General features: G+C 46.6%; 1 protein-coding gene across 8 annotated transcripts in view; it reads right to left on the bottom strand.

The window, feature by feature from the left end:
• LOC114050442 (oxysterol-binding protein-related protein 3) overlaps positions 1-23,708 on the bottom strand; it is a 151,881-nt gene that overhangs the window by 118,961 nt on the left and 9,212 nt on the right. For all 8 annotated transcript variants that reach the window (XM_027872124.1, XM_027872129.1, XM_027872127.1 and 5 more), the window contains exon 2: positions 15,642-15,764. The gene's annotated coding sequence lies outside the window, so the exon portion shown is untranslated. The remainder of the gene's footprint in view (positions 1-15,641; positions 15,765-23,708) is intronic.

Below are 23,708 nucleotides of genomic sequence, written 5' to 3'. Positions count from 1 at the left end.
AGAGTAAGCCCCTTGTTGAAATGAGCCAGATGTTGGCTAGTCAGGGAATGTCTCTATGGGGAGGCGGAAGGGGGGTAAAGGGCATCTGCTTTCCCTGACCTCCAACCCTCCCTTCAAGATCAAAACTTGGAGCTAAATGAATGTCACCAGATGCCAAAGAGCCACTGTTGCTATGACCTTGCAATCCAAGAAACACATATACACACGTGTGTGCTATGTAGATATGTATGTTTATACGCATCTATGATAAATAATGATATGTAATATGGAATCCAAGAATTATAAATTTAGAGATAAAAGAATTATACATTTAGAAATCAAAGTCCTGCCCCCTCATTTTACAGATGGGTAAATTGATGACCAGAGGCCAAGTGATTTGTCCAAGGTAACCCTCACATGGGAGAAAACCACACTTTTTCTGACTCTGTCAGAGAACCCGCTTCCAAACCCCAACTCTGTTACTTACTACTTGCATGGGGCTCAGTTTCCTCACCTGTAAAAGATGGAGGCTGGACTCGATGGCCTTCCTGCAATAGATTCCTGGTCCTTCTCCTAAGAAGACCCTGAGTAAGGAAGCTCGGGCATTCTTTCTTTAATTACAGGCACCAGCAGCCCTTGGGTTCCTGGGACTTTCATATAGCCCACAATCAGATAGTAAAAGGGCATCTTATCAAGATCTTTGACCCAGGCAAATGTAGGGCAGCAGCATTCTCACAGCTGAGGCTCATGGGTAACTATTCAAGGAGAGCTGCCTCACGCCCACGTCTCTGCTGGAGAAGGACACTAAAAGCAGCAGTGCCCGACCGGGGAGCAAAAGGGACGAGGTGTCCTCTGGTCACAGGGCTGCTCGGCTTTCCAGAGCCAATTGTTTTCTGAGGCACAGAAGTGAAGGATTTGAAAATCTGTCTCACTTTGCCCATTGGGATCAGATGTTTATTTTGAGATCCAGACCAAAAGAACAGGAAGCGTTACCAATTTCCTTTCACTGAATTATCAGCAATTTGATGGGGCCACACTGGTGCGACTTGGAAGCTACCCAAAAAAGCAGAAAGTATTTGTAAAGTGCTATGTAAACATTCACGGTTCTTGTTCTCATTACTATCCACACAGAACCAGAACTAGGAATTTTTATACCTGGGGCAAGGACTACGAGCTGTACCTGGGACATGTAGCAAGGAGCACACGCTCATGACGGGTGTGGGAGCAAGACAGATAGAGAGAGATCACCCCAGCTCCAGAGCAGCTGCAAGCTTCTAATTTTAACTAACTGTTCTTGCAGCATCCCGTGCCGGGTAGTATCCACCAGGTGGTGCAGTGCGTGGAGTGCCGGATTTGGAGTCAGGAGGACCCGAGTTCAAATCCAGCCTCAGATAGTAGCTGGGTGATCTAGGCAAGTGACTTGACCTCTCTCCCCCTCAGTTTCTTCATCTATAAAATGGCGGGGTGGTTGTGAGGCTCAAATTAGAGAACTTGTGTATCCGCTTAGGTTTCCATGGCGTGTTACAGCTTTCAGTGCTCCGTGAGCCCTCTGACATCATCCTCTTCCTCTACGCTCGCGTGTTCATGAGGCGCCATGTAACTGACCTCTCACGTCCATCTCACACACAGAGACCCAAATCCACACACAATGGAAAGTCTACTTGATCTAAGGCTGGTTCCTCTGACTGTTTCTTCAAAGCTGGTCTGGCAGCTTCATTGAGACTTAATCCCACTTGAGGTAGTCACGGGAGTATTGCTAACCATTGACTCCCTTAGTCACCTGAGCATAATCCCCAAATTACACCTCTTGAAATGGCCTCTCCTTCAGGAAGCCAGAACCTCCAGCTTTGTTTCCTTCTTCATTTTAATTAGTGTTAGACCAGTCACCTCAGCCCAAGAACATCACACCATGTCTCCTCAGAGAAATCTACGGAAATGTAAACACCTCCCTCCCAAATGGAATTCTAAATAATCTAACCATTCACACCGAAAGAACCAAGTGGATGAGAAACGTCTATGCCAGAGCATCGAACATTGATGTTCAATGTTAAGCTTTTAATAAAACTTATTTTTTTTTAATGCAGGTGGTCCGCACTTCAGTACAGAGCTGTACAGGCAGCCCACAGACTACATAATCATAGCTTTAGAGCAAGAAGGGGCTTTAGAAGCCATCAAATCCAACGCTTTCACTTTATAAATGGTGAAACTGAGGCCCAGAGAGGGGAGGTGACTTTCCTAGCTATTAAGTGTCGGATCCAGGATCTGAATCCCAGTCCACACTCTATCTGTATGACGCTGTGGTGAATTATTCCATCAATATCTACCTGTTGGACGTTTGTTTCAGATGCTGAGCCAACTCTAAAATTGAACAAGGAGAGGCATGGGCTTGATTGTATACGGAACAACGCTGCCAACTGGCAAGCTTTTAACAGATCAAAATTGGTCACCTGTTCAAAGGCTTAGTTCTTTTCAAAGTTTTCCTGATTTCCTCATTGTACATCAGTGATTTCCTGATGCTCATCGCCCCTACCCTCCCTCATAATAAAGAAAAACAGCAAAACAAAACTGACCAACACAGCAACCACCCATGCTGAACAATGCATGCAACATTCCGCACATGTAGTCACCCACCTCCCAAACAAGAGGAACAAAAGTCCATCAAGATGGGCTATGAATCATGGATCCCCAGGACCTCAGAATTCAAATCATGACTAATCTTCAGGGAAACAGAAGACACAAAGGCCCCGACTTCCATGGTGGGAGCAGCGTATTTTAGAGAACATGTATAACTGGGCCAGATGTGTAGTAAGAAGGACAAACCACTGATGGATAAGCTGAGAGATTTTCATATTCTCCAGCATACTCAAAAAATAAGAGGCATGGTGGCTTTCCTATGGAAGCCTTCTGGGAAAACGTAAACAACAGTTGCACAGAATTGGAAAGGATGGACAGGCGACAATGTGCTGCAGTGGAGGGCGTACTCACATCCATGGAATCACAGATCCACCGGAGTAAGCATTCAGCTAACGTTTACACAGTAACTCAGTGACTGGATTTCTAAAAAGACTCTTCCCTTGGTGTTCTGTTGGATGTTTGCATCATTTCTAGACTTCATACATCTACGGATTGATGATGCCAACATAACTCTCCATCCCAATCTCCTACCCTTCCTTTACATTCCATGCATGGTGGCTCAGACCCACTGTTTCAGGCATACACCTTGTCATGTCCCTCCTTCACGTTTTGTGTGGACCATGATGCTCACCCCTCCACCTGGTCCACCTTCTTGTACCAACACTACCCCCACCAGATGGGAGCCTTCTCTCCTCCAAGTCCCCATGTTATTTTCTTTGTACATGTCTCTAGTCCTTACCATGTCACAATTATCTGGGTCCATTTGCTACTTGAGGGAAGGGACTCATCTATATATCTTCTCAAGTCATGATGTCTAGCACATATGCACCAAGAGGGCAACGTGATAGAATGGAAGGGGCTGGGACTTGGAGGCAGGAAGCCTAGGTTCAAATTCCATCTCTGACACTGTGTGAACCTGGGCAAACCATTTCACCTTCTCTGTCCCTCAGTTTCCCCATCTGTAAAATGGTGATAATAACCTCCCAAGGGTTTTATGCTATGGGAACTGGATTTGTTGTTATTAACGAACATCTATTTAATTGAATCTTGTTGAGAGAATGTACTAAAGAAACACACAAAATAATTCATCTAATGGGGGGGAGGAAAGAGAGAAATCTCATTTACTCCTCCATGCCTGTCTAAACAAACAAATTAGAAAGGACTTCAAGTGATAGAGACTGCTCTTAACAAAGGTTGTTCCATAAATCTGCCTGAGAGATCTCAAAATATGCCAACAGACAGAGCAGATCTTTTTATGTCTGCCATCCAAAGAGACAGCACTTTCAGTGGGAGGTCTATTTAAATATGAATGGAGAGCTAAGCTGCAGCCGAAATAGGAGAAGTACACTGTGTAGCATATTTCAAGGGTCTCTTACTTATCCCAAGAAAATGGAAAACAACTCCCATGCATAATCAACCAGAGAGAACTCTGCCTCATTCATTTAGACTCCAAGGAACATCCATTTTGAGCTGGATGGGACCTTGAAGGCCAATTAATCCAACCCCTCCCATTTCACAGAGGTGGAGACTGAGGCCTGGAGAATGGTAGTGACTCTGTCAAAGGCTCACAGTTAGGAAGTATAAGAGCTTGAACTCATAGGATCATAGATTTAGGGCCAGAAGAGACCTTAGGGGTCATCTAGTTTAACCCAAGAGGTCTCTTCCAGCACTAAGTCCTTCATTTCACAGATGAGCAAACCATGACCAAATGGTTAGATCCCAGTCGAAGACCATCTAGATGTAAGCATCCAAAGGAGGACTAGAATCCAGGTCCTCTGACCCCCGTACAAGAAGGCACTTTCTTCCAAACGCCGCAGAGAAACTCCGCATTCCTTCACGTAAAACGGCAGGAGCGTTTTCTTCACCTCCCCCACTCTAGAATCTCCTTGAACATCTCCCTAGGCTATCCATCTGCAGAGGATGAGGGGGCGGGGACATGACACGGGTCTCTCAGTAGGACTGTTTGGCTCAGGGGTGCTCAGGCTGCCTTTTCCCCCAGCATCCTCTGGAAAGTCAGGACAAGCAGAGGAGAGAGAGGAGTGATTTGAGTGGGTGATGTGAGTTCCTTCATTCTCCAGAATAGACTGTGCTCTAAAAGAAGGTATTCATCGATGCCAAGTTAAGGGGGAGGGGGCAGGGGGAGGGAGGGGAGATGCCACAGAGAGAGTGATTCAATCCAGTGCAGACTGCAAGGACTCGGTGCCGAACGTGTGTCCGAAAGAAAGGCCGGAGAATGGCCAGGGCAGCCCCCTCCACTCTCCCCACCGAGGCAGAGGGAGGTGACAACGTGGAGTCAAGCTTCTGTCTGTCCGGGGGACAACCCGAGGTGCCGGAGGGAAGTGTCTCAGGTGAGAAGACCCAGGGGCCTTTGCTTCATATAAGTTACCAGAGTCCCAAGCATCAAAGCAAGTGTAACTAAGAACATCCAGGCCCTCCAGAGACTGACAAGACACTCGAGTTGTTCGGGCACTAGTGTGCGTGGGGTGGCCATGCTCATTATGAATTCAGAATGGAGTCACTCGGGTTAAGAGTTCTCCTAGGGCAGAGCCCAATCGTTCTGGCCTGGTTATTCATCACTGCCCTCCACACATTCTATGGTCTAGCCAAACTGGACCTTACACGTGATGCCTCATCTCCTACCTCCATGCCTTTGAAATGCTGTGCCCTCCCATGCATGGAATGAACTCTGTCCTCAATTCCGTCTCTTAGACTTCCAGGCTTTCTTCAGAGCTCAATTCTGCCATCACTTCCTACGCTAGGCAACCCCTAGGGGGCTAGGGCCCTCCCCTGCCCCCCAACAAATTACTTGTGTATGTATTTCTCTGCCTGTATATGGTCTCTCCCTACAGAATGTAAGCTCCGGGTGGACATTTACATCACTGTGTCCTTTGTAGCTAGCACAATGCCTGGCACATAACAGGTACTAAATAAATATTTGGTGACTGACTAATTGACGCAGGGACGAAAAGAGTAGAAGAGAAAGAAGGACAAAGTTGAGTGGGGCTGAGGCAAAGGTCGGATGATGAAGGAAGGGGGGAAATGGGTAAATAAGGGGGAAAATCAGAAATTAGAAAGAAAAGAAAATGATGCCAGTGGGGTAGGAGTGCTGCCAGGTCCTGGCAGGACTCCCACTCTGGGCTGAAGGGAGGCCACTGTTGTCTGAGGACCAGCCCAGCTCTCTCCAGAGAGGCTCAGTCCAGGCTGGCTAGAGGAGGAGGAGGCATCAGAGCACAAGCAGATAACTAAGACACAGAGGGATCACCATTGGCCTCGGTGGAGGGGAGACAAGGGAAGGGCCCCCTTTAACCTGCCAGCTCCAGCCACCGGACCACACCTTCTTTCCAGACCTTCACGCCTGCCAGGAGCCCCTCCCATCCAGACCTCCAGCTCCCACCTCAAGCTCACAAAGGTGAAGTCCAGCCACCCGCCCACGCCCTCCTGCCATGCGGTCACTGACTCCCTCTGTCCCTCCCTTCAATCTGTCACTTTGAAGCCTGGGAGAATGTAAGTCCCTTGAGGACAGAGGCTATCTTACGTTTATGTTAGTATGAAGAGCACTCGGCACATAGGAAGTGCTTATTAAATGCTTTGCCTCACTGCCCCGATTCAGGAAACTCCAATGGCTCCCCATTACCTCCGGGATCAAATCTGAAATCGTCCATGTGGTCCTTAAAGTGCTTCCCAGCCTGGCCCCTGCTACCTCACCTGTCTTCTCACACCTTCTCTCCACACACTCTGGCCTCCAGGCTGCTCCTCATCTCCCGCCTCCACACATTGTCTCTGGCTGTGCCCCAAACTGGGGTGCTGGGAGGGAGGGCATCCTTCCTCACTCCGCCTGCCGGCTTCCCTGGCTGCCTTCGAATCCCAGGTATAATCCCACCCTCTAACGGGAAGCCTTCCCAACCCCTCCTAACTCCAGCGCCCTCCTCCTGCTGCTGATTTCCCCTCTCGTCTATCGGTTGGTACATATGCATCTGTATCTCCCCCATTAGACTGGGGGCTTCTCAAGGGCAGGCTCTGTTTTTGCCTTTCTTTGACTCTCTAGCCTAGCACAGTGCCTGGTACACAGTAGGTGCTTACTAAGTACTCATTGACTTGACTGAAAAGGCAGTCTTCTCCTATTTGTCTTTTGTATTAAACCTTCTGAGGAATATCTACAAAACAGCTGCTTTTAGTGGGAGGGAAACCGGTCATTAAAAGACCACAGGACCTGAGACAAAGAGCAGGAAGGAGGCAAGATGCTATCTAGTCCCCCAACCTCATTTTGTAAATGATGAAAGTAAGGCACAGTGACTAGCCCAAGGTCACACAGTGAGTATCAGAGACAGAATTCGAATTCAAATCTTCCTTACTTCATGCCTAGTGCTTTAACCACTGAGTCACTTATATGTATGCATGTGTGTACACACATAATATGTATAAGCACATGTGTGTGTATATATATAGATATATATAAATATATACATACACAAAAGCAAAGCACAGGGGACATTAAAAACCAAAGACAATCTTCTCAGAAAAAAAAAGGTCATTTATTAAAAAAAAGTCACTTCCTATGTATATTTGTATTGAGCCTAATTATTCAATTCTTCATTGTATCCCAGAGTCAAGGGGAGTACGGTTCTGGGTACCCAGGGCTTAAACTAACCAAGGGCTGGGAAAATGAGGTCAGCCTGAGCGATAATACTGGAGTGCTTTGCCATTTCTTTCTCCAGTGGACTGAGGCAAACAGAGGTTAAGTGACTTGCCCAGGGTCACACAGCTAGTGTCTGAGGTGGGATTTGAATTCAGGTCTTCCTGACTGCAGGCTCAGTGCTCTATCCACCAAGTCACTGAACACATAGTATGGGCTTAGTGAATGTTAGCTATTTTAAAAGAATATAGAAAATTTAACAGGGTAGTTGCACAATTATTCTATTATTTAAGTTTTCATCTGCATTTTTTTTCTTTTATGCATATTAAAGTATAAATGTTTTAATAATGCTTTTCCTTTTCTCTCATTACTCCCACTTCCTACACTAGGCAACCCTTAGGCTGCTAGGGCCCTCCCCCACCCCCCGATAAACATATATATATAAAAATCTCCCCCTACAGAATGTAAGCTCTGGGGCAGGCATTTACATTGCTATGTCCTTTGTAGCTAAGCACAATGCCTGGCATATAGCAGGTACTAAATAAATATTTGGTGACTTTTTCACAAAGGCATATAGTCCAGAGAAATAAATCATCAGCCTGGCCAGGCTGGGAATGCCCATCTAGGGCCCATCGCCTCAAGGAGGTCCATGGGGTCCTAAGTGCTTAGAGGCTGGCCCAGGGTCTCAGAGGCAGTATATGTCAGAGGCAGGGCTTGAAAGCAGGCCTGTGGCATTTCCCTCTAGACTTGAGTGCCCATACTTTCGTGAATAAAAAAGAGTGTTGTCAGCAGCATTGGAAACCGAGTGTTCAACCACCGGTGATAACTCCAGATGAAAAACTGAAAACAAATCAACTAGGAAACCTTTGAACACAAAGACAGCCTTGGTGTCTTCGAAGATCACTTCTGTCTCATCCTATCAAACACAGACATCCCACCATGCCTCACTGCCTAGTGTCCTGGGAACAAACCAAAGACGGTGGAAAGCAGCAATTTCCAAAATGTTCCCTCTGCCCTTGAGTGCCGACAGCAACGTGCCCAGACGCATCAAAAAGGGGAGGGCCAGTCTCTCTCTGCCCCTGGCCACACCTGACCTGGTTTGGAGGCCTCGCTCACTCATCTGAAGCTGTCTGGTGCCTGGCTAACTTGGGATCTGAAGAGCCTCTCGGAGGAGCCCAGAGCTGGCAGAGCAAGTGGGTGAGGGCGGGCTCTCCTCAGACTCCGGCAGCAAAGAGGACAATGAAGCCTCCCAGCCCTCCTCACATCCACAGTCACTGCTGCCCCCATACCGCCATAGCCACGTTAACCCTGAGACCCCTCCTCTGGAAGTTCAAAGAAAATGGCCCTCAGACATCGGAGGGCTGAAAAATCAGCCTGAATTTCTCAGAAAAATGGGTCTTTTCTGTCATCGTTTGATCTACCAGTGCAGATGTGCGCCTGCTCTGCAACAAAGCGCTTTACAAAGCACTTTACCATGATTGTCTCATCTTTTTTCCCATCCTCACAATAACTCTGTGAGGTAAATACTAATATTGTTCCCATTTTACAGTTGAGAAAACCGAGGCAGGCAGCGGTTCAGTGATATGCCCAGGGTCACACCACTAGTAAGTATTTGATTTGGGATTTCAATTAAGGTCATCCTCTGTGGTATATGTGCGCATGTGTGTGAGTGTGCATGTATGCATGCACGCGTGCATGTGTGCGTGCGTGTGCGTGTGTGTGTATGTGTGTGTGTGTGTGTGTGTGTTACCTAGCTCTCTTTCTAGAAGTCAGTTTCACCATTGTTCTTACCTAAAGTACTTCTACTTGGCAGCACAAAACAAAATAGAAAGATGTGAAATACAAGCTGTTAGCTGGGGTTGGGGACAGACACTGGATCTGGAGCCAGAAGTTGTAGGTTCAAATCCTGGCCCTGCTATGCATTCCTGGTGTGGCTCAGTTTTCTCCTCCATCAATTAGAGGGCTGGCCTATGTGAAAATGTGTGTGTGTGTGTGTGTGTGTGTGTGTGTGTGTGTGTGTGCTTAACCTTCCGCATGGATTTCTTAAGTAAATATTTGCTCAGGCGTTCCTGACTTCATCAACTTAAGCAGAGCACTGCCTCTCCCCCACACTGTCCCTCCATCCACCAATTGGGAACAGGGGTTGGTGGGCCCAGACGAGGCATGTCATGCCAGTTGGTTAGACTAGAGTTCGGTAAGCTCTGGATGGCTCAGATACACTCTTGTGTTCTTCTCAGTTCCAGCCACAGATGCTCCCTGGATCATTCAGCTTTGCTGGATCCCACGTCAAGCCTGTGCATATTTTCTCTTCTTATGTCCCTGAGAAATAGCCCTGAGAAGGGGCAGCTAGGTAGCGCAGAGGATAGAGCACCGGCCCTGAAGTCAGGAGGACCTGAGTTCAAATCTGGCCTCAGACCAAACACTTGACACATACTAGCTGTTTGACCTTGGGCAATTCACTTAACCCCGATTGCCTCACAAAAAAAAAAAAAAAAGAAGAGAAATAGCCCTGAGAGCCTTCTGTCATCCTCCTCCATGAGGCTGTGCGGCTGCCTCCTGGATGCCTTGACTCCCACTCAGAAAGGAGATTTGTGAGTGTCTGCTGACGAAGGCTTTCTGACTTTGTCATCAGCTTTTGTGCTGGACCAAACTTCTCTGTAGATGACGGTCAGGGTCCATGTCCTCGCTTTCATCCATTTCTCATTTTGAGGGAATCAATCCACCGTGTGTTTAGACATGCTGGTTCGCAGCCCAACCAAGTGGTCCCACCTGGTGCTTCTTCCTTATCTTTCCCCTTTCTTCCAGTTCGGAGCTGTCTTTAATGCTTGCTCTGACTAGATGCAGAGAGCCGGTCCTAAAAGACTGAGCTTGTGGGCCGAACTGAATGGCATTTGTACATTCCCACCCGGAGCAAACTTTACTGTGGCTCTCACTCCGCCCTACTGGCTTCCTCCTTCCCAAGCCAATTGTTCGACTGAGCAGGGTTATGTCCCTCCCAGGATCACAGGGTTAGCTCCTAGCACTGGAAGGAGCCTGAGAGGCCAACTACTGGTGTACCCGCTCAATTTACAGATGAGAAAACAAGCCCCAAGAGCATGACTTGTCCAACATCCCACATAACTGAATTAGGAAAGCTGGGACTTGAATAGGGCACCCTCTGACTCTGAACCCAGCCCATGCAGCTTCTGAAGGCAAAATTAAACGCTAGTAAAAAACCCGCAAGGATCACAGATTCGGAGCTAGAAGGGACCTTAGAGGGACTGTCGTGTATTTCTTCTCTGGGAGTGGATAGTATCATAGAGCACCTCAGGCAAGACACAGGCAAGTACATGAGTTTGGAGAATCTCATCCACTCCCAAGATCCCCGGACAGATCCGAGGTATTGGCTCACTCCTGCAGAGCTTACTGGAGCCAAAGTAAGAAATAAAATCAGACAGAAAAAAAAAGGCACGGCTAAGTGAAAGAAGGATTAGACATTTGAAATTTGGACATGCCGGTACTTTGAAGCTACTCAATGAGCTCCTGGATCCTTCCACCGATGAATGCAAAGCCTGAGCTAACCCTTGGCTTCTGCAGCCCCGGGTCTGCACAGAAATCCTTTCTTCTTCCAGAGAGAGGGGGCATTACCTTCCCTGCTGTTTCCCTAAGAACAAGCACATGGTGAAGTCAAAGGGAGGTTCTGAATGAAAACTGATGCTGTTAAAGCAAATGGAACCCTATCATGACTAAATCACAACCACAACTGTAGGAGGGAGAAAAGTACAAGTTTGTTTCTTCTCTGTGAATCTGTGTTCATCCAGAGATCTGGCTGGAGTCCAGCTCCAAAGAGATTGAATGGACAAATATCAAACCACTCCAATTCCTCACTGTCACCTCTCCCACGCCCAAGCATAGAATAGAAGCTCCGTGAAGGCAGGAAACGTTCATTTGTCTTTGCACCCCAGTGTCCGGCACTGGCCTAGAGAAAACACCTCCTTGCTTGTTGGATCGGACTGAATTGAATCTTTCAGAATGAATGACAAATAAACAATCCTGTTTTCACATGCCATGTTCCCCTCGTTGAATGTAAGCCCTTGAGGACTGGGTTTATCTTCTTTTTTGTTTTTGAATCTTCTGCCTAAAGGTACAGTGCCTGGCACACAGCAAGCAATTTTTTTTAAGTCTTTTGAAATAAATCAAAACTGAATTTCACAGAAGTTAAGTGACTTGTCCAAGGTCACACAGGTAAAAAGTGGAAGAGGCAGGATTCAAACCCAGGCCTTCACAGTCCCTAACTAACAGCTCCACCATGCTGCCTCATGTACAATCCGGAAAAGTCAATATTAAAAGAAGCTATGTGGTCCATACAAGGACAGAACAACACATCCCAACCAGGGATCACACTTGGGCACCTTTGCGCGGCAGATGATAGCTCTCCCAAATGTCTCAGCCATAGATGAAAAAGCGTCTTGAGAGGACTGACAAGTTTGTTTGCTTTTTAAAGATCGTGCTTTATAGCAATGGCAATACTGTAAGGATGACTGTCTGTGAATGACAGGGCCACTCTGATCAAGGCAATGATCCAAGATGATTTCACAGGACGCTCTCCACCTTCAGAGAGAGAACTGATGGACTCTGGGTGCAGGTCGAAGCAGATTTTTTTACTATGTTTTGTGTGTATGTGTTTTCTTCTGCAATATATTTTGCATGACTTCATATATATAATCGCTATATTGCTTGCCTTCTCAAAAGGTGGCCAGGAGGTGAGAGGGAGAGAATGTGGAACTCAAAATTTTTAAAAAGGAATGTTTTTTTTACATGTATGTTGAAAATATTTAAAGAAATAAATAAAATTTTTTAAAAGACTGTGTTTTACTTGGCAGTTTGAGAACACACAAAGCCAAGCATTGAAAAATCCAATGTTCTTTGCCATTCAAAATTGAATGTTGAAGGTATCAAATATTTTCAGAACCACATGCTATTTTCATTAACTTCCAGGAAAACTCTCATCCCTTTTGTTGACTTTTAATAATAAACCTCACATAGCAATGCTGGGTGAAGTTTTTATTAAAAAGTTCTCAGAAAAAATCATTTTGTTGGGCTGCTGACAGCTGAGATCTCAGAGTAAAACCAGAGAAGTGACTTTTCTCATTGTTTGCCCTCAACAGTGATAATGGTATTTGCACCTACCTAGCATGTTAGGGTTTGGAAGGCACTTTATATATAATATCATATTATGGCCTCCAAATCATCCTATGGCCTACTGAAAGAAACTGAACACAAAGAAGAGCCAGTCTTCGGGCGGGGAGGGATGCCCCTCAACTGGGGAATGACTGAACAAATGATGCCTATGAAAATAAGGGAATGTTGGTGCATGGTAAGAAATGAGGAAAGAAGCAGTTTCAAAGAAACCCGGGAAGATTTTATGAATGGATGCAGAGTGAAGTGAGCAGAACCAGGAGAAAATGTTATCAGAGAACAATGTTGTAAAAATGAAAACCTTGAAAAACTTAAAATCTCTGATCAACGCAATGACTGTCCACAATTCCAGAGGACCAATGATGAAAGATGCCACCTGCCTCCTGATGGAGAGGTGATGGGTTTGAGAAGAAGGAGATGGACCTCATCCCAACCAATGTGGGAATTTGTTTTGCTTCACTTTTTTTTTTGGTTACAGGAGTTTTTCTTTCTTTTCCCAATGTTGGGGGGAATGAAGGTGGTTAGGGATAGGATTTCCCCCGTCCTCAAAAAGAAAAGAAAAAAAGATAACCCGAAGAAGGCCAGAAAGAATCACAAAGAAGCAGGAAAGTATTAAAAGTTCCCTGTTGAGCTTAGATAATTAAAAGTAAAGCCTACATAATGGAGATTTGCAGTTTCATGCATAATCCTTCTCCAGTCTTCAATGTATATGGAAATGCTCATTTCATTTAGTGTTTATGAAGTTCAGAATTTTTTAAATGACATGAAAACAATCGCCAAGCCTTAAAGTTACTAAATGAACAAGGTATGTGGTATGTTGGAAAGAGCTCTGGATTTGGAGTCAGAGGTCCTGGGTTTAAAACTCAGCTCTCCCCCAAGCCCAATAGATTTTAGCAAATTCCCTCCCCTGTCTGGGCCTCAGTGTCCTCATCTATAAAATAAGGCATGTGGACCAGATGCCTTTCAAGGTTTGGTCCCGTTCCCGTTTTATGATCCCTATGCCAACAGCTGCCCCACAAGGAAAAATCAAAAAAATGGTCTTAAAATCTTAAAGCTACATTGCAGACACGGTCTAAAATAAGCCAGTTTCACCAGGCCCTCATGAGTCCAGGAACCACCAGGCATCTCCACTTTCTCTTCCAGAAGTCAGAGGTAGCCTCCGTGTCAGAACCATCATCCCTGCTGTGAGCTTAACCTAAGCCTCCTCACCTCCTTCTTCCTCTCCAAGGCCATCCACGGAAGGGGAACCAAGCTACACACTGACCCACCAGCCCAGAAAAGCAGATAAATAAGCCAGGTTCCTGCCTGAGTCACTCAAGAGGTTTTCATCAGCTAAGACAACACCCCCACTCTCTCCCATCACCACCACTGGGGCAAAGGACTGAGGTCCCACTTCCTCCAGTCGGGAGACCTCAGCACCGTGTAGGCCTCCCCTTTGCTTGAGAGCCCAGCCCTGACTTCATTCTTTATTCACAGTGGTTTCTCCCTCCCAGAAGCTCGCAGCCAAGTTAACTAGACTTTGGCCAACACCATAAAAAGGTGATAATTCTGCCACAGGCCTCCTGATTAATAAGGCCGGACAATTCACCTTGGAGGACCAAGGTGAGTGTTTTTGCTGCACACTCTGAGACTTGGATGTGTTTTCTCTGAAATGTTTCCAACTGTTTCATGTTCCCTCTTGTCTCTCCCACAGGGAGAAATTAATATAATATGATTCACCCAGGGTACATCTAAGTACTTTCCAAACCAGTTCAATCAAGCAAGCATTTGTGGTTCAGTTGTGACCCCTTTCAGGGTTTTCTTGGCAGAGATACTGGAGTGGTTTGCTATTTCCTTCTCCAGCTCATTTTACAGATAAGGAAACTGAGGCAAACAAGATTAAGTGACTTGCCCAAGTTCACAGAGCTAAGTGTCTGAGGCTGCATGTGAACTCAGGTCTTCCTAACTCCAGGCCTGGCCCTCTACCCACTGTGCCACCTAGATGCCAAGCATTTAAGCATCTACTAGTACATTTTCTGCATCATTGGCTTCTCAGCAGGGCTATTATTCCCTTTTTCACAGGTAAGGAAACTGAGGACTTGCCCAAGGTCACACAACTAGCTAGCAGCAGAGCCAGGCTTCAAATCCGCCTTTCAGCTAAAACCTTTCAAATGTACTGTTTCTCCCACCAGAGCGTGAGCTCCTGGACAGCTGGGACTGTCAGACTTAACTGTGCCAGCTGAAGCCCCAGTGCTCAGCACACAGTCATGCTTATTAAATGTTTCATTCATTCATTTATTCATTCATTCCTTCATTCATTCATTCCTTCCTTCCTTCATTCATTCCTTCCTTCATTCATTCATTCATTCAGAAACTAAACTCAGTGCTCTTTCCAGTCCAACCCAATCCAACAATTCAGGGCAAAAAAACCCCAATTCTTGCCCTCGTGGAGCTTACAGTCTACTCAGAGTTCTAACATGCCGCAGCTGCCTCATTAGCTCTTTTAAGGCAGGAGAGTGTCTCAGACCCTCTTACTTCACATAGTGCTTAGCGTAGTGAGAGGGACGGAGTAGGAGCCCAGCACAGATCCATTCTGCCTCACTGCAACAAAAGTTTATTAAATGCCTACTCACTTCTCAGCCTCAATTTCCCCATCTGTAAAATGGAGATGATATCTTCACTACCTACTTCCCAAAGTTATTGCGAGGTTCAAACAAGACAACGCGAGGAAAATGCTTGGCAGACCTTAAGGTTTTATAAATGCCGGTCACTGAGACCACTTTTAGCACCAGCAACAATGCTAGCTTGTATTCCAGACCTTTCCTGATCCCTACTCCTGGCGCTGCTCCCAAATTACTCTGAATCTTCTTTGTAGATGGTTTGTATTTTCTGATTACATGCTGTTTTCCCAACAGAACATAAGCTACGCGAGGGCAGGTTCTGTTTCATTTTCATCTCTACCTCAGGCCCTTGCATGGTGGTAGGAATTGAACCAATGTTTGTTGCATCAGTGAATTATTCTTACAAAGACAAAAACGAATCCCTCCCTAGCTTCAGAGTGCTTCTGGTCCATCAGATGTTTAATTACAAGCTGATGGGGATGGTTTGCTAGAACACCCCACACAGCCCAGTTGAGGCTATTTGCAGCACCACACCTTTGCTTTAGACCTCGAGGTAACAACCGTACATGACTAATAGCTGTAGCCTCACCAGCACCAACCCATGACCAAAGTCCTACCTTCTCTCGAAGGCTTGCAGTCATCCCAGCTTGGAATCACAGCCTGGAAGGTCCCCAGCAGCTGACACCTCAGTTAGAACCTTCTGGTGGGACAGGAGAAGTGGGCTTCTCCCTCAGAGATTCCTGAAAATAAAAGAGAAGGCTCAGCCAGAGAGCTCAAACACAAGCTCTCTTATTTCCCAACATTTCTTTGTATCATTGGTGTTTAGCCAGTGCCTGGCACACAGTAGGTACTTAACAAATGCTCACTGACTATGATAAACACAGAAGTATTTTTTTAAATTTAAAGTTTATTTTTTTCACATAAAAATCTATTTTTTTCTCCCACCTTCTCCTTCCACACACACACACACAAAACCCTTGTAACAAACATTCCTAGACAAGCAAAACAAATTCCTGCACTGACCAAGTCCAGAAGCGTAAGCCTCCTTCTGCGCCCTGAGCCCCCCACCTCTCTGTGAGAAGGCTGGGTGACACGGTTCATCTGCTGGAGGCATGGTCAATGCTTGCGTTGCTCACGGTCCTCCAGGTTTTCAAAGGTACCTATTTTTACAGCTCAGCCTAGAAGTCTAAGCCAAGAAAGCTGAAAAATAAAAAAGGTTTCTAACTTTGTCCCCAGATAGCCTAGCCAACGGCTGCAGTCTGGAAGAGTCATAGTCAAAGGCAGAAGTGAATTTCTCAGGGCCCGAGTGGGGGGTATTTGCGGGCGCTCTCCATGGAGCCCTAGAGCACCAAGGCTAACAGCGTAGTTCTGTAAGCGGGCAAGGGGCTCTGGCTTTGGCACCTGCTTCCTTCCTCTGGACAGCATCCTCACCCGGACTAAGAGGGATAAATAGAACTCACTGGGGTGGTGTGAACACAGACAGAGCCCCACAGGAGCCCTCCAGTGGTGCGTGCGAGGTCAACATTTAACCCCGCACCAACCCAGAAGGCGCAATCACGGCTACTGCTAACCTACTGTGTGACCTAGAGCAAGCCACTTCATCTCCGTGATTCCAGCTTCCTCACCTATGGGATGAAGGGTCGGGGGCGAGTGCTATGAACATGACTGATTCAACAAAAATTGAGTACCTACTATGTGCCAGGTGAGAAGCATGTTGGTAGAGGGGTTAGAGAGCTGGCCTCTGATACATACGGTCAGCTAGGTGGCACCACAGTGTATAGAGTGCCAGGCCTGGAGTCAGGAAGACCCGAGTTCAAATCTGACCTCAGACACTTAATAGCTATGTGACCCTGGCCAAGTCACTTCACCCTGTTTGCCTCAGTTTTCTCACCTGTAAAATGAGCTGGAGAAGGAAATGGCAAGCCACCCAGTATCTCTGCCAAGAAAACCCCCAGTGGGGTCACAGAGAGTCAGACTCAAGGAGGGACTAAACAATCAATCAACAATCTACTATGTGCCAGGTACTGTGCTGAGTCCTAGGGACACAAAAAGAGGCCTTGCCCTCAAGGAGTTTACACTCTAATGGGGGAGACAACGTGCAAACAAATACACACAAAACAAGCTACAAACAGGATGAACGGGAAATAATGAGCAGAATTCCAAGCCCATTAGCAAGGGGATGGGGTCCATGAGTGGCTATATTTCCAGCCTGGGCAAGATAAAGATGGTTGAGTGGGGAAGGGGGTGGGGGGTGCAGTGAAACATCACATGCATAATTAAGCAAATGCAAAGTAATTTCTTTCTTTCTTTTTTTTTTAAGGCGATTGGGGTTAAGTGACTTGCCCAGGGTCACACAGCTAGTAAGTGTTATGTGTCTGAGGCCGGATTTGAACTCAGGTCTTCCTGACTTCAGGGCTGGTGCTCTTTCCACTGCGACAAAGTAATTTCAAGAGGGAGATAACTGACAACCCGGGAAACCGAGAACAGCCCTTCATAGAAGGTGATATGGAAACTGCCATGAGAGGTGAGGAAGGGCAGCATTCTGGGAGATGCGGAGACCAGAATGGAGCAGGCAGCACAGAGACCTGTTAGCAAGCCAGACTGGAGGAATGCAGAAGGGGAGTACTAGGGCAAAAGCCTTAGGGGCAGGTGGGAGCCAGACTCCGGGGGCTTGAGGGCAAATTTCTTTTTATGGGATTTTCTTGTGTGTTTGTGTTAGTGAATTCCAGTCGCATCTGGGTTTTAGGAATCCTACTTTGGCAGCTAAGTGGTGAAAAGGCTGGAGAAAGGATGACCTCAAATGCCCCTTCTAGCATTCCTAGCAAAGATTCCTAAGAATCTTGGATTCTACAGAATACCTTTTTTCCCCCTTAACAAATGCCTGGAATTTATCTAACTGTGCTGAGTTCTAAGAGGTAACTGGCCATAGTGAATTAGGCTAGGATTGCCCACAGAAAAACTGGGGCTCAGGTCGTCCCTCTGACACTTGCTAAATATGTGATTCTAGGCCAGCCCTAATCTCTCTGCACTTTAGACCCTGCCTCAGCCCATCAGGACTTACTTCCTAAGTCATGGCTGGGTTGTGATCCCAGGTTTCCACACCCAGAGCTTCTCCTGCCCAGCAGATACAATCACAGATCCTGTCTGAAATCATACTAATAAACTCCAGGGCAGGGCATCATACAAGCACCTTAAATGAGACATTATCTGTAACAGTAGATCCTTAATAAATGCTCCGTTCCTTAATCTGAGCACTTTTCTGAGCTTAGGTCTGGTGAAATTAATAATCTCTAATAAATCCTTTGTTTTTAAAAGCATTTGGATAACTCACTTCCTTTTATATGGGGGGCTCTACACTGTGTATTATGGTGGCTCATGCTCTAATTAAGTGCGGTCTTGTTCATAGATTTTAACACCACATTTGTATCCCAATAATATTCACCCACATAGTACCCACCCTTATTATAGACAATAAAACAGTTAAACCAAACCAACCAATACAGTTACAACTGAGTATGTACCATTCCACGCCCATGGTCCACCACCTCTCTAACAAGATCTGTGTTTCAACATCAGAAGTCTGGTACCAACTTGTGATCATTATTTTAAAGCACTTAGCACAGGGCCTACCTAGCAGGCAGAAACTGCTCTATAAATATTAGCTATTATCATTATTGTTAGTATTGATGATGATGATGATGATGATGATGATGATGATAGCAGCCAAAATGTATATAGTCCTTTAAAAGTTGGCAAAATGTTTTATACAAATTGTCTTATTGGAGCACAGGAAAGTGTTGGAGGGTGGGGGGTATTTTGGTTTGCAAAGGTTTGATGAGTAGACCCATGGGGAAACACACTAATACTTCCTTTCCAGAAGTAATGAAAGTTTTTTTATGTTATTTTTCCCCCAAAATAATGAAAACTTTGATCCGATTGTGGTTTCAGAAATGGAAAGGGACGGGGGAGAGGAGGAACAGCTTCGGTCAGCCTTAAATGGATGGATTTGACAATGGAGAGAACGAGGCAGCCCAGGGTCGGAGTTCTAAAGATGAAAGGGTTCAGCCCTTGGGGCATGGGCATGGCAGAAAACTGCCAGGGAGTGAAGGCAAGTCTGGCTGGGACAGGCTGAAACTGTGGGCTCAGCCCAGGGAGGAACCCAACCAACCATCAGCCCGGCAAGTGTCCTTTCTCTACACGCTTTCTTAGCAGAGCTCAGACTGGATGCCAAGATTCCTCTTCCCCACCCTCTCTGTAGAGTTGTAAAGAAAGGTCCTTAGACACCGCTGCGTCCAACCCTTTCATTTTATAGACAAGGAAACTGAGGCACAGAGCAGTGAGGTGACCTCTGTCCAGGGTCACTCGGCTACTAATCGTTTGAGGCAGGTTCTAACTCAGGTCTTTCTAACTCCAAATTCCGGGCTTTATCTAGGACACCACGGTGCCTCCCAAAATGCACTCTTGTGCTCAGAGGCAGACTCTGACCTGTGACCCCTCTCCTCCTCTCCGACTGTGGTTGGAATGTCCTCCTCCCCGGACTGGGGTCCTAGGACCTCGAGGCAAGAGGCCAGCTGTTGCAGGTTACTTCCTCACTGGAGAATGTCCAGGGAAGGCTGACCCAGGGCGGTGAGACGACTAGACCAAGAGTCAGTTAAAGGTGTTAAGGATGAAAGGCAGGATGCTCCAGCACCATCTCAGTGCTGCTATTATCCCCATTTTACAGATGAGGAAACTGAGGCTGAGAAAGAGGAAGTGACTTGTCCAGGGTCACACTGATAGTAGCTGGGTTGTTGGGGGGGGTTTTTGTTTTTGTTTTGTTTGTTTTTTGCCTTTCTTTGTATCCCTAACACTTAGCACAGCGCCCAGAACTTAGTAGGTGCTTAATAAATGTTGGATGACTGTTAGTTGACTGACTTGAAGTGTCTGGGGTAAGATTCAAACTCAGGTCTTCCTGATTTCAAGTCCAGTGAGATCATGAATGCAAAGCGCTTTGTAAATCCCACAGACTGCAGCTATTGGGAGGGGCTTGAAGGAAAGGAAGGTTCTAGACAGTGACTTGATCAGTGCAGGGAACTCTTGTGGTCAAAACTCCCTCCAAAGATGCAGGACGGCACCTCCTTTGTAACCTAGGGTCTTGGAAGGTTGTCCCAGGCACTGAGAAATTAAATGACTTGATCAGAGTCAAGTCCAGAAGCATTTATTAAGTGCTTACTATATGCCTTGCACACAGCTAGCATCAATTCCAAGTTTTCCCAACTCTGAAGCTAGCTCTCTATCTACTCTGATCTTTATTAAAAGAGGGATTTCAGGGAGCTCCCTGTGCCCCCCTCAATGACAGTGTATCTGTACAGGGCCTGGGAGCCCCAGGCCACCACCCCACCTGCCTCCCATCCCCCACTCTCTAGGTGCTCTGGGGCCTCGAGCCCAATTCTCCACTGGCCTCAGCAGCATAAGCATAGACCTGTCCCTCTGTCTATGAGTGAGTGAGTCATGCCTGGCCCGTGGCTTCTCCCCTAGAGTCCAGTTGGTGTGACCTGGAAACAAGTCCCAACAACCAGGCTGGAGAAGGACCCCCTGGAATAACACCGAAGCTGGGCCCGGGGGGCGGGCCGCCTCTGACGCTTCCCGAGGGTTTCGCAGCCATCCTGGACTTGTTTGACCCTTAAGAGACACTGGTCTTCTCAGCCCCATTTTAGAGTTTGAGAACACAGACACAATGGAGCAGGAGCCTCCGGGCCCCCCAAAGCTCACTCTCCCAGGAGCTAATGGATAGATCTCAGGAGGTTTATGAACTTGACAGTGGAAAAAAAATACACTTTTATTTTCATTAACCTTCGATTTTCTTTGTAAGCCGACGTATTTTAAGTATTTAAAACATTACTCCAAGAAAGGGTCCATAAGCTTCAGACTTCTTATTCAGTCGAGTCTGACTCTTCGTGACCCCATTTGGGGTTTTCTTGACAGAGATACTGGAGTGGTTTGCCATTGCCCTCTCCAGCTCATTTTACAGATGAGGAAACTGAGGGAAATAGGATCACACAGGAGTATCTGAGGCCGCCTTTGAGCTCAGGCCTTCCTGACTCCAGACTGGGTGCTCTATCCACCCAGCTAGCTGCCCAGGCTTCAGACCAGCATAAATGTTACAACTCCTGTACTAGACTTACCCCCTCCTTTTGTACAAGAAGAAATTGGGGCCCAGTAAGCCAAACTATCTAGCCTGAGGTCAAACAGGAAATAGTCAACAGAACATTTATTTAGCGCCACCACTCTGGGGTGGGATGGGGCAGGCACTACTGTTATTGTCATTTTTCTGATGAGGGAGCTGAAGTCAGAAGAGGTTCAGGGATTTGCCTAAAGTCACACAATACCAGGGATCCAAGCCCATGACACATCACGGTACAGAGGACCCCTGTTTGCTTCCTGTCCTCCTGGCCTCAATTTCCTCATCTGCAACAATGAAAGGTTTGGCCCAGGAAGCCTCTGGGGCCCTTCTAAACTCTAAATCTGTAATCCTAGAAACCCTCTTTTGTGCTCATCCCCCTGACCCCTAGGCCTACTCTTGGAACTATGGAATCATGGAATCTGTGGGATCATAAAACCTGGGTTTGAGTCTCAGCTCTGCTGTTAACTCATTATGCAATATGGCCCAAGTCACTTCACCTGTCTGGGCCTCAGTTTCCTCATCTGTAAAATAAAGAGGTTGGGCTAGATGACCTGTCAGGTGTTTTCCAGCTCCAACATTCCAAGGCTCTACAACAGTACTCCCAAGACTGGGAAGTCTTGGGAAGGTTGGGGAGGAAGGCATCTTAATTGTTTCTCCTGCTGCCATTTCCATATCTAGGAGTCAAAGGAAGTATCCTCTGTTAAATAACCATAGAGAATGGAGAGGCTGAAGAACTGGCAAATGGTGGCTTTCCCTCCAGAGTTCACCTGTACCTCCGACAATCTTAAAACCCAGCTCTCTCCAGGATCTCCGTCGAAATCACAACTCCCTCATTATGTGCTTTGCTTCCACAGTGGCATTTGCTTCAAGTTTAATTAAGATTAGAGAGAAAGAAACCATAGGTGGTTCGATTCTGGTTCAAAATAGTTCAGGTCGTTTGCTAGCCTGTCTTTTTTTTTCTTTTATTTATTTTATTTCTATCATGTCCTTTAAAAAGGTGGGGGGGAACAGATTTGCCTTATAATAATTATTTTTAACTTTTACTCTCTTGTAAATATAAGCTGATTTGAACTCAGACAAAAATGCAAATGGCCGTCAACAGTCAAACATATTAACATGTCAATGGGGAATTTTTTTTTAATGGCTTTAAAAGCACAGCGAGACCCTGTTAATTTTGGTGTGGTTGGTCTCCTGTGGCTCAGAAAGGTTAAGAACTTGCAAGCGCTCACAAACCGGTGGATTGGGCTGAGGTCTTCCTGATTTCCAGCCCAGCTTCTTTTCTCCTCCACCTCCATGGCCCAGGTGATCTTGGCCAAGTGACTTTCCCTTTCTGGGTCTCGGCTGCCTGCTCTGTAAGTGATGGGGTTGAACCGGATGACCTTTTTAACTGCAGGCCAATCCCTTTGGCCCCCTGTTCCCTCCTCTGTAAAATGAAGCCCTTGGATGAGATACCTCCCGAGCTCCTGCCGGCTCCAAGTCGAGGCCCCTACAAGCCCAGGTGATGACTCAGGTTCTCTGCAGCTCATGGCCCTGTGCCCAAACATTCCTTCTCGATCTCAGTCTCATCCCCTAGTCACTGCTCCTCCCAGTGTGAGAGGCGGAGGAGGGAGATGGGCAGAGAAAGGAGGCAGTAGGTGAGGAAGTGGAAAGAACCCCAGAAAACTGCACCCTGGCTCCTCCTGGCCTTGTGTCTGCCTCCTTCCTGACTTCTTCCTCCTCTACTCTCCAGCTGCCTTCTCGCCCCAGAAGATGCTCCACCCTGGAAGCCTTGGCCCCCCTCCTTCTTCTAATTGGACACTTCCTCCATTTTAAGGAAATGCTCAAGCCGGCTATGTTCACTCCTTCGTCTCCCTACTGGCTGCACTCCTGACTCTCCCCGCATATAGTAAGTTCTGAATAAATGCTTACTGACTTGACTTTCTTAGTGTACAGAATGGGGCTGCCAGTACTAATGACCCTGTCTGAGGGTGAGGATCAAACGAGATAATGCTGGCGAAAAGTCTGCATTCAGAAAGTCTGAGTTCACTCTCCATTACACCACACTGCCTCCCTCGTGGCTCTCCTTCTAAGCCTCCATGGAGGAAGATGTAGACCTGCATTCACAGCCAAACAACCTTACACTTTAATTCTCTTCTGTCTCGTATTAAAATTGTTTCTCAAAGTAATGCCAGTGGTGAGTTTCTGACCCTTTTCAGAAATAAAGAGCCTTTCAGGTCACCCTTCCAGTGCCCAACCCTTTCTCCCCTACCTAGATTGGGGTTCCACAACCACAGTCCATTCATATTTTCCACCAGCAAAAAACCAACTATGCAGCCTGGTACTCGTAGGCAATAAATCCATCCCAGCCTTGGGAAATTTGACAAGGCAGGAATTTGATCCTGGAGTCCAAATTTGTATGCAGTCAGCATTGAAGATTTCTGTCCTGCCTACTTTCAAGAGGGCCTGAAGAGGCAAGTGTGTCAGTCTGCCTCATTCACACACACACACACACACACACACACACACACACACACACACACAC

Source organism: Vombatus ursinus, unplaced genomic scaffold (genome assembly GCF_900497805.2).
Source record: "Vombatus ursinus unplaced genomic scaffold, bare-nosed wombat genome assembly UNPS02014799.1, whole genome shotgun sequence".
Classification (NCBI taxonomy): domain Eukaryota; kingdom Metazoa; phylum Chordata; class Mammalia; order Diprotodontia; family Vombatidae; genus Vombatus; species Vombatus ursinus.
Note: the sequence above shows the minus strand (reverse complement) of the source record. Positions and strands in the feature narration are given on the sequence as shown.